The 11,605-nt window shown below is 46.1% G+C and overlaps 1 long non-coding RNA gene across 1 annotated transcript; it reads left to right on the top strand.

Moving 5' to 3' along the window:
* The first annotated feature begins 35 nt into the window (after nucleotides 1-35).
* LOC131911741 (uncharacterized) lies at nucleotides 36-6,804 on the top strand. Its single transcript, XR_009379434.1, has 3 exons — nucleotides 36-192; nucleotides 2,239-2,352; nucleotides 6,666-6,804. It is a non-coding gene; the product is annotated as an uncharacterized LOC131911741 (long non-coding RNA).
* Nucleotides 6,805-11,605: the final 4,801 nt, after the last annotated feature.

An 11,605-nucleotide genomic window follows, 5' to 3' on the forward strand; every position in this document is an offset into this window, starting at 1 on the left:
GAGCGCGCGGTCACCTGACCCGGAAGAGGCTGGCCGGGGCGGGCAGGTGCGGACCACCTAAACCCCGGGCTGCGAGCTTTTGCCCTACTGAGGTCCGGGTTGGAAAGGACCTCTTCCTCCTGGGCTGTCCCCGAGCAGATGTAGACACTGGAGGCTCACCGGGCACCGGGGGCTTTCTTTATTCCTTTGGAAGTAGGTAGAGTTGTTTCCCTCCGTGTGTACGTACAGGTGGGAGATGACCATCCGGTCAGTTAGGTCAGCGAGTCTTTCGGGGATTAGTGGATTAAAAAAAAAAAAAAAAAAAATAGTATGCTAGCCGGACGGTGGTGGCGCTCGCCTTTAATCCCAGCATTTGGAAGGCAGAAGTAAGCAGATCTCTGTGAGTTCGAAGCCAGCCTGTTCTACAGCGTGAGTTCCAGGACAGCCAGGACCACACAGAGAAACCCTGTCTCGAAAAACAAACAGGCCAACAAAAAAAAACTTGCTAACCAAAAAAACCGTATGCTCCCCCAAATTTGAGTGCTGGACAAACCGTGTAACTAATAACCACGTTCCAAATTTGCAAGGGACGTATTGACCCCCACAAAGGTATGCTGGTCGAACGTAAGCATCTCGTCTCTTTGCTAATGTTGGCAGCCTGTGCCAGCTATATGTTAGACCTTGTTCTCAGTTCTAGAAGTATAAACGCCCTGGCCTTTGTAGAGCTTCTGTTCTTGTTCCAAGAAGAAAAAGTGGAAAAGGGGGGGGGGGGGGGGGGCTTCGCACACTTCAAAACTTCACCCAAGTCCAGTCCCCATTGGGAACCAACTCCCGTTTCCTTCCTGTGTGGAGTAAACTGGACCTTATGAATTAGCAAACAGGGCCTCTGTAACCCCGGCTGACCTGGAACTCAATGCTGTCCTCGGCCTCCTGATTCCTGGCATTGGGAGAGTGCCTCACCACAGCCTGGATGCAGAGACTTTCTGGGTTTTACAGGGACTGAGGGTTGAACTCAGGACCTTGCTCTTAGTCGTCAAGGGTGCTACTGCTGACCTATGTTGCCAGCCCTTTGGTTACCTTTCTAGTTTTTATTTGGAGCAAGGTCTTGCTTAAAGTGCTCTAACTGGCCTTGAACTTTTGGTTCTCTTACCTTAGCCTCTGAGTAGTTAGGATTACCAGCTTGTGCCGGTGAGGGGAGGAGACAGGTTGAATCATGGTTTCTTGTAACCTAGGCTGGAATCCACCTCCCAGCTGATTGTTCAGATAACAGATGCGTGCCACCCACCTGGCTTTTTTGTTGGTTTTTTTTTTTTTTTTTTTGGAAGGGGGCAGTTAACTGAAATTTTTAATTTGTCATTAGTATTTTATTATATGGATGTTTTGCCGGCATCTACATCTGTGAACCACCTGGGTGTCTGGTGCCTTTGTTGTGGGGTATCTACCAGAGAAAACTGCTCAGACATGGGTCTAAGCCAATAGAAAGTCTTTATTAGCCAACTGGCAACTGCTCTGGGTGTTCAGGATCAAGCAAGGTTAGTACATTTAGAGACTTTCCCAGAACTATGGATTTTAATGGATTAAGTCTTTTTTCATTTTGGAAAATGGTGTTGTCTACATGCTGAGTTTTATGGCCTGAATGGTACGTTCATCATGGAGTCAGTTGTGCCAAGGTCTGAGGGACCTACTAAGGTCTGAGGCTGATACATTCCCCACTGGTCTTAGTGAATGAATCAAATTGTGGACTTTCCCCACTAAAGAGGTGTAGTTGGGTCAGGCAGTGGTAGCACATGCCTTTAATCCCAGCACTTGGGAGGCAGTAGTCAGATCTTTGTGAGTTCAAGGCTAGCCTGGTCAACAGAGCAAGTAGTTGGTACTAAGGACCATTAATTTTACTGAACTGATACATAATTGGCCATATACTTTAAGATGCAGGGCCCTGCCATTAATCCATTCAGAATGAGAATTAAAGGTCCAGCCAGTGCTGATGGACCCAGGGGGTCTAAGAAAACAGACACTGGTATTAATTATTTGACTTATGTCTTTGTCTCTTCCTTTTGGAGGTTTTCCTCAACCATGACAATTTTTTTTCTAATTACTCTTGATCAATTATCATAAAAACAACAGGTTTCTCTCAAAGCCATACAGTTTCCTTTGTCTCCTGAGCAATAAGTCTAAGCCTCTCCAATTTTGTAGGATCATTTCTGCAGGGGAATCCAACTTTTGTTTTAATTCAGAAATGGAAACTATTAATACCTCTAGGTCCTGATGAACCTGTCTACTGAGTTTGGAAAGCATCAGAAGAGGCACATTTAATCACCATTGGTACATGCCCACCAAGTAGTCTCAGGGCCCAGGAATATTGCTGTTGTGCAGGTGAGTTAACCCATTGAAAAGTGGGCATCAGCCGGGCGGTGGTGGTGGTGCACACCTTTAATCCCAGCACTCGAGAGGCAGAGCCAGGCAGATCTCTGTGAGTTCCAGGCCAGCCTGGGCTACCAAGTGAGTTCCAGGAAAGGTGCAAAGCTACACAGAGAAACCCTGTCTGGGGGAGGGGGGAACAACAACAAAAAAAAAGAAAGAAAGAAAGAAAGAAAGAAAAAAAGAAAAGAAAAGTGGTCATCAGAGTAAGGGAAAGTGCCTAGATGAGAGGTTTTGGACATTAGACAAGTTGCAGTCCCTTGTAAGTCCTCTAATATTAATTTGGGCTGCCCCCAGTCACAGTGAGTTTTGTCAGTCAATGGGCTGACAGTCTAACCAGTAAATCCTGGCTGATTTCTGGAAATAACTCTCTCCTCAGGGTCTCTTCCTGTGGCATAGAGTCTGATTCTCCAGGTTTTCCCTGTAAGGCCAAGCTCTTTCTTAAGGAATTCTTCAGGAAGCCTCAGTTTCACAACTCTTAATTTTTGCAATGGAAATTCCCTGGTTCCTGGCAACTGGAGGGCCCAGCCTCAAGGCGTGCACAGAATCATAAACTCTGTATTCCTGTCTCAAAAGATAAACTCCCGTATCTTTAGTTTCTCTGGTATAACCAGAAGCTTAAACTGGGCACCAGGGAGTAAATAAGATGGAATGTGGGTTGATAACCACATTAGTTATCACCTCCCCTGTCTCTGTCTGTCTCAGGTCCCAGGTCTGGGCCTTAAGGTTTGGACCATAACCCTGTATTCACACCAAACATAAGACTCAGGAGCAGAGAGAAGGGCAGTGAGCAGAAGGGCCTGGGGCCCAATGAAACCTTAATTGTAATGGGTCCATAGCCCAGAGACTGTCCATCTGGCATGATCATTTGCTGCTTCCACTTTCTTGACCTGAGTGTGGTGGATCCACGATGTAATGCTACTTACTTTCGCAATCAGAGGAGTGGAAAGAATCACCGTCGAGGGTCCTTTCCAAGTGGGTTCCAGCATCCCTTTTGTTACCAGCTTGACCAGGTCGATGTCGAAGGGCAAGGGTAAACTGGTGGTGGTCCCGGAGGTTGGCTAGGTCTCTCGGCTTGTCCAGTGAATAGCCTATGTGGAGGGCTGGAGGGCTTGTAATGGCTTGAGAAAGAAGTGGCTAGAGAGTTCTGTCAACTGCTGGTCCCTGAGCTAGAGAAGCGTAGGGGGAGGTCTTCCAAAAATAATCTCATAGGGAATAAATCCCTCCCTATATGGGGTGTAGCAGGCTCAAAGTCAAGCAAGGAAGGAAGTCTATCCACCCTTCACTGGACTCTAACGAGAGTTTCATTATTGTTTTTTAATGTCCTGTTTATTCTTTCTACCTGTCCAAAATTCTGAGGTCTATATGCACAATGAAGTTTTCAGTCTATGTCTGAAGCTTTAGCTATTAATTGAGAGATTTAACTGTGAAAGCTGGGCCACTGTCAGACTCCATTGCTAGGGGAAGGCCAAATCAACACCAGTTCCTGGAGGAGCTTTTTAGCTACTATTTGAGTAATTTCAGTCTGGGTAGAATGTTTCTATCCACCTGGAAAGGGCATCTATAAAAACTAGCGAGTATTTGTATCCTCGCCTGGCAGGCCGATCTCAGTGATATCACTTTTCCCAGAGTTCACTGGGGTGTTGGTCTCTCATTTGAACCCCTTTTGGGGTAAGGGATCTCTGTTTTGAATTAATTGAGCAAAATCTGTCACCTGGCTGAGACATCTTGTGCCAGGCTATCCAGCCTAGTTATAACATACCTTGGTCTGAACAGCTCAGAGAGCTTTGTGAACCCTAAATGAGTAGCCTGGTGAAGGGCAGTTGCCAGAGTTCTTCTTGCTAGTTGTTTCTGGGAGAATGATCTTTCGCTCTCGTGTCCTCCATCGACGTGTGGGTTTGAGCTGTCCAATCCTTCTTTACTGTGGAGTGAATAGGCCCCACCGATCTGAGGGACATTTGTCGGACAGCCAGGTCAGCGGCTGGCAGTGAAGGACAGCAATTCATAGGGGAAGCCAAACAGTTTCTAGGAGGGCCAAGATTTTCTAGTGTCCTTTTTCCAGCAGGGAGAAGCCCTCTTTCTCTATACATCATACCGTAGACATGCCCATCTGAGAGCCTGGGTCAGATTGAGCAGTGCTGCTCTCTGGGCTGAGGTCCCTGGCTTGGGCCCAGGTCATTTCGGTTTCATCTTTCATCTCATGGCAGTCATGGATGTGCACCTGTGGGCTATCATCAGGCAAGAGAGTAGCAGGATTGATGGCAGTGGATTTCTCAAACCAGACCTGAGGGTGGGCAGGAGTAGGGCCTGGTACTGGGTCACACAGTCATTAGACAGCCGGCATTCTGGTGTTCCTCGGAGGAGGGTCTCAACCATGTGGGGTACTGTGAGTTATAAGATCCTGACCCAGAGTTAACTTGTTGGTTTTTCATTAGACTAGCAGTAGCTGCCACAGCTCTTAGACAGGTGGGCCATCCTGTGGCTTCATACAGGGTCCAGTCGTTAGGACAGGTGTATCACAGCGTGTTTCCATGGCTCCAGAATTTGGATCAAAACCCTTATTGTCTTTTGTTTCATGGACAAACAGATCAAACGGTTTTGAAGCATCTGCAAATACTAGGGCTGGAGCTGAACTCACTTTGTAGCCCAGCCTGGCCTCAAACTCAAGATATCAGCCTGACTCTGCCTCCCAAGTGCTGGGATTAAAGGTGTGTGCCACCATCACCCAGCTCAGAGCTGTTTTTAAAGCTTCAAATGCCTTTTGTTTATTCTCAGTCCAGATTAGGGGCTCAGTGTCCGCCTTTGTGCTGTTGTAGAGAGGCCTTGCTGTTCCCACAAACTCTGGTATCCAGAGGCAGCAATGCCCAGCTGCTCCTAGGAACTCTCAAACCTGTGTCTTAGTCTTTGGAGTTGGGATCTGAAGGATGACAGCAATCCTACTCTGAGACAGGCTCCTTGTGCTTCCCCTCAGCCAGTATCCAAGATAGGCAGCCTCTGATGTACAAAGTTGGGATTTCTTAGCTGACGTTCTGTAGCCCAAGGTCTGTAACTCTTGCAGCAGTCCCTCAGTGGCCCTTTTATAATCTGTTTTCCCAGGAAACCTCTAATAGAAGGGCAAGAGGTCAGCTTTTATGTCTCATCAAACAGGTTGGCAAATTTTTAAATCTTTGAAGCAACCTAGTCCATGTAAGTTGCCCATTGTAACTTTCCACTGGGTCTGTCCACTTAAAAGCAAAGATGGGTTGACTCACCTCTGCCAATGGAATGCTGAAGAATGCATCCTTCATGTCCAAGACAGTGTACACCTGTTTCTCTGAAATAATCAGACTCATGACAGTCAGAGGTTCCAGGTTTCTTCATAGGCAGAAGGGTATATTCCATGGTGACTGGCAGGGCACCAGGATGCCTGTCTGTCCAAGCCAGGCAATATGGACTACAATTTCCCTTTTTGTTTCTAGGGTCATTGGGTATTGTTTAATCTGGATGGAGTAGCTAAACTGGTTAGTTGAACAATTAATTATAGGAACTTAGACCAGTCCTGGGGTGTTGATTTCTACCCATACCCCCAGGAAACTTTGTTGTTAGTCTGAGAGATAGTCTAACTATACCTTTTGATTGGAGACAGAACTTCCAGATAGGCAATATTCTTCTGACAGAGGGTAAGACACCAAAATTTTGCTGGGTATCTGTAGTTGGAATTTTCTTTGGGCCACCAACCAGCTCCCAAGTAAAGACACAGGAACTTGTTATTAATTACGAATGCTCGGCCCTAGCTTAGGCTTGTCCCACTAGCTCTTTTAACTTAATTTGTCTCTAGTCATCTATGTTTTGCTTTGGGGCTTTTTACCCTTTTTTTCATTCTGTATGTCCTACTTTCCTGCTTCCTCCATGTCTGGCTGGCTGGCCCCTGGCATCTCCCTGATGGCTCTCTTTCTTTCTTCCCTGAGCCTAAATTCCTCCTCCTGCTTACTCTCCCTGCCTAGAAATCCCACCTATACCTCCTCCTTTGCTATTGGCTGTTCAGCTTTTTATTAGACCAGTCGGGTACCTTAGGCTGGCAAGGTAAAAGAGCAAAACATCTTTACATAATTAAACAAATGCAACATATCTTTGCATAGTTAAACAAATATTCTGCAACATAAACAAATGCAACACATCTTTGCATAGTTAAACAAATATTCCACAACAGATATCTGTAAGTCTAACTATGTCTCATTATCAGAGGAGGTGATGATGGCTTTCAGTTTATGCAAAAGGTCTTGTTCCAGCAGGCTGGAGAGATGGCTTAGAGGTTGAGAGCACTGGCTGCTCTTCCAAAGGTTCTGAGTTCAATTCCCAGCAACCACATGGTAGCTCACAACCATCTACAATGAGATCTTCTGGTGTGTGGGCATACATGCAGACAGAATACTGTATACATAATAAATAAATCTTTAAAAAAATTAAAAAAGGTCTTGTCCCACTCTGTTCTCTATTGTTAAATGCCATTTGTTTGTCTGTTTGTTTTTCGAGACAGGGTTTCTCTGTGTAGCTCTGTCTGTCCTGGATCTCACTCTGTAGACCGTGCTGGTCTCAAACTCACAGAGATCCACCTGCCTCTGCCTCCTGAGTGCTGGGTTTAAAGGAGTGCTCCACCACTGCCCAGCCTATTAAACATTTTTTGAGCTATCTCCAGCAACCAGGACCTACGCATTTTTCCAACTTTTAGCCAGGCAGTGGTGGCCTATGACTTTAATTCCAGCACTTGAGAGGCAGAGGCAGGAGGATCTCTGTGAATTTGAGGACAGCCTGGACTACAGGACAGCCTGTGAAACCCTGTCTCTAAAAAAAAAAAAAAAAAAAAAAATTCTAACTTTTATAATTTTTTTTCAGTACCTGGGGAGTGACAAAGGAAATCTTTTTAATAGTTATCTTTAATCTTTCTAAAAAGGACCTAGCAAAAACTTTTTACCGTCTCCTCGGTCTGTGTTGGACCTATTCTATCCGGGCTGCATTGTCTGGCATCCATACCCCTGCCTAGCCCATGGGCAGTTTTTTCTTTTTTCAGAGATGACTGTTCCAATTATACAGATCATTGGTTAAAAGAAGAATTAAATCATGAAAGAGAAAGTAGTGGAACTTTCTCTTTTCCTTCAGGATCAGCACAGGTGAACTTTTCTCTTTCCCAGGGGCTACTTAGAACAGGCATGGAGCAGAGGGAATGTTCAGCTGGCGGAACGATTTCCCCTTCCTGTGTGCATTCTGCTTAGATGGCAGGGGGCCCCCGGATGAGAGACCTGGCCCATCCCCAGCTCCACGCAGGAACTAACCCTGACTGTGAGCAACAAAACAAGCAGGTGCTCCTACTCCCAGTGTGGGATAAGTGGAGGTTTGGATTTGGTTTGGTTTGGTTTTTGGTCTTTCGGGGTGACCTGGTAGAGCCAAAAGGATTTGGATCCCCAACAGGAGGGGCAGAGGTCTTAAGCCAGAGGGTTCTCACATCAGAAAAAGCCACTGGTCAATAATGGGAAACAGAACTGGCAGAAACACAGAGACACACAGTAAAGACACCCGGGGGTGGCCACCATACATTCATACACCTGCACAGACCCAGGGAATCCAGGGGTCCTGGACACTGGATCAGTGGCCGCATCCAACCTCTCCTGTGGGTCCAAACAGAAGGCACCTTAAGCAGACTTACCTCCTGAGGTGACAGACCAGGCAGCTTTCTTGTTCCCTTTTGGGGTGGAGGTGTCACCTGGAACTCAGGTTCTGCACCCCCAGGAGCTCCTTGACCACTACACTCTCCCCCACTACAAGGGGCTCTGAGACCCCCAGTGTATCTCAGTGGGACCCCCCAAAATGTGGGATACCCATCAGAGAAGATTGCTCAGACACGGGTTTAAGCCAATAGAAAGTCTTTATTAGTCAGCCAGCGACTACAGCGCATGTTCAGGATCCCAGTGTAGCACCCAGCCTTTCTCAGGGTGAGGTTTGTTTTTTTTTGTTTGTTTGTTTGTTTGTTTTTCCAGTTTTTCGAGACAGGGATTCTCTGTGTTGCTTTGGTGCCTGTCCTGGATCTAGCTCTGTAGACCAGGCTGGCTTCAAACTCACAGAGATCTGCCTGGCTCTGCCTCCTGAGTACTGGGATTAAAGGTGTGCACCACCACCACCCGTCTTCAGGGTAAAAATTTAAGCACAAAACAAAACAAAAAACCATGCTAAGCAGTGGTGGTGCACACCTTTAATTCCAGCACTCAGGAGGCAGAGGCAGGTGGATCTCTGTGAGTTCCAGGCCAGCCTGGTCCACAGAGTGAGTTCCAGGATAGCTAGGGGTAGACAGAGAAACCTTGTCCCTGAAAAAAAAAAAAAAAAAAAAAAAAATGTTGTGGGTTGACATGCTTCAGTTAACAAGAACAGTTAGCCAGAAGCTGAACTACAGAAGCTGAAAAGCAAGGTCAGTGCATTTAGAGACTTTCCCAGAACTATGGGCTTTGATGGATTAGGCCTTTGTTTTCATTTGGCCAGTGGTGCTGTCCGCGTGCTGAGTTTTACAGCCTGAATGGTACTTCCATCTTGGGGTCAGTTGTGCTGAGCTCCGGGGGCCTATTGAGATCTAGGGCCCTGTTACACCTTTGGAAGCCAGAAGAGGGCATCAGATCCCTGGACTGAAGTTAGGGACAATGATGAGCTGGGAATTGAACTCAAGTCCTTTGAAAGAGCGGCCAGTGCTCTTAACAGCTGAGCCATCTCTCCAGTTGAGCTTTTTTTCTTTTTCTTTTTGGTTTCTCGAGACAGGGTTTCCCAGAGTAGCTTTGCGCCTTTCCTGGAACTCACTCTGTAGCCCAGGTTGGCCTCAAACTCACAGAGATCCGCTTGCCTCTGCCTCCCAAGTGCTGGGATTAAAGGCATGTGCCACCACCGCCCAGCTAGCTTTTTTTCTTTTAAAGACATGGTCTCACCCTAGGCCTTGCTGGTCTGGAACTCATTGTGTATCTCAGGCCTAAAATTTGAATCCTCCATCCTCTGCCTTCCTAGTATTGAGAATGTAGTTGTACTACCATGTCTCAATGTTTATGTTGTTGGTTTGGTTTGGTTTTTGGTTTGTTTGTTTGTTTGTTTGTTTGTTTGTTTTGTTTTTGTTTTCCATGACAGGGTCTCATTATGCAGCCCTGGCTGTCCTGGAATTCACTATGTAGACCAGGCTAGCCTTGAACTTAGAGAGATCCACTTGCCTCTGCCTCCTAAATGCTGGGACTAAAAGTGTGCACCGCTATGCCCAGCTTTGACTTTTTTTTAAGTCTGAGTCTCACTGTAGCCCTAGCTAACCTGGAAATCAGTATGTAGTGCAGGATAGCCTCAACTTGCAGTGGTCTCCTGCCTGGTACCTCGGGGTAAGAGCATCACAGCATCAAATGCATGGACAACCATACCCAGCCTTTTCATTTTGGGGGGGGGGGGGTGTCAGGGTCCCATGTAGCCCAAGCAGGCCTTAAACTCATATGTGATAGAGGGTGACTTTGAACTCCTGATCCTCCTGCCTCAGCTTCCTGAGTGCAACTTAGTTAGCATGAACCTTTTATTTAAAATTTCTTGTGTGTGTGTGTGTGTGTGTGTGTGTGTGTGTGTGTGTGTGTGTGTTATAGATGCAGGGGCCCTTAGAGGTGAGAAGAGGGTGTCATCCTCTCGAACTGAAGTCACAGCAGTTAGGAGCCACCGGACATGGGTGCTGAGAACCCCACTCAGGTCCTCTGCAAGAGCAGCAGTTTGTCTCAGCCATCTGTCTAACCCCTGTAAATGTTTTAAAGACACAATTTTGCTATTAGTGTTTTAAGATTGTAATTTTAACGTATTTTTTATTTTTATAAAGCTACAATCTCCACAGAATTGTCCCAGGGTCTTTCTTTACTTCTGAGAAACTCTCCCGAATACCCTGTACCAGCTGCAGGTACCACATTCAAATCCTCAAACACTGTCTTGGACTATTACACCTCAGTGTCTTCCTGTGTGTGGTCCTTCAAAATCCAACTCTAAATTCCAAATTTAAGATTCCCCTAGACACTAAGCACAATATCACTATTTGTAGGTATTTTTCAGCCAATCCACAGTGCTATTATTATATAAATGGCTTTTCAAAACCATTACAGAGAAATAGGAGAGAGTAAAATGATTTTTTTTTTTTTGAGACAGGGTTCCTCTGTGTAGCTTTGGAGCTAGTAGACCAGGCTGGTCTCGAACTCACAGAGATCTGCCTGCCTCTGCCTCCCGAGTGCTAGGGTTAAAGGTGTGTGCCACCACCGCCTGGCTGAGTAAAATGATTTTTTTAAAAAATCTAACAGGGCTGGAGAGACAGCTCAGTGGTTAAGAACACTTGCTACTCTTGTATAGTAGGTGGATTTGATTCCCAGTACCCACATGACAGCTCACAACCTTCAGTAACTCCAGTTCCAGTTCCAGGAGGTCCAATGCCTGCTTCTGGCCTCCACAGGCACCAGACTGGTATACAGACATACACACAAGCAAAACACCCTTCTGCATAAAATAGTTTTTTAAAAATGTAAGAATACTGTGAAGTGTAAGCAATTTTTTTGTGAGGGAACGGGTTTTGAGACAGGGTTTCTCTGTGTAGCCCTGGCTGTTCCTGGAACTCACTCTGTAGACCAGGCTGGCCTCAAACTCAGAGATCCACCTCCCTCTGCCTCCTGAGTGCTGGGATTAATGGTGTGCACTGCCACCACCACCCAGCTGTCAGAAAAAAAAATTTTGAGACAGTTTCTCTGTGTAATAGTCCTGGCTGTCCTGGAACTTGCTTTGTACACCAGGCTGGCCTTGAACTCACAGAGATCCACCTGCCTCTGCCTCCGAAGTGCTGGGATTAAAGGCGTGTGCCACCACTGTCCGGCAAGCAAATATTTATATAAACATTTTTTAAGATTTTTTTTTTTATTTCTTGGCTATGTGTGATTTGTGTGTCTGTGTTGGTGTCTGTGCATGAGTGCATGTACCCATGGAGATCAGAGACATCAGGTCTCCCAGGTGTTTGTGAGCCATCTGATGTGTGTGGTGCTAGTAATTGAGCTCTGGTCCTCTGCAAGACAGTCCTGGTGGTTCTTCTTCTTCTTCTTCTTCTTCTTCTTCTTCTTCTTCTTCTTCTTCTTCCTCTTCTTCTTCTGTTTGTTTGTTAGGTTGGTTGGTTGGTTGGTTTGGTTTTTCGAGTTGGTGGTTCAAT

Source organism: Peromyscus eremicus, chromosome 5 (genome assembly GCF_949786415.1).
Source record: "Peromyscus eremicus chromosome 5, PerEre_H2_v1, whole genome shotgun sequence".
Taxonomy (NCBI): Eukaryota; Metazoa; Chordata; class Mammalia; order Rodentia; family Cricetidae; genus Peromyscus; species Peromyscus eremicus.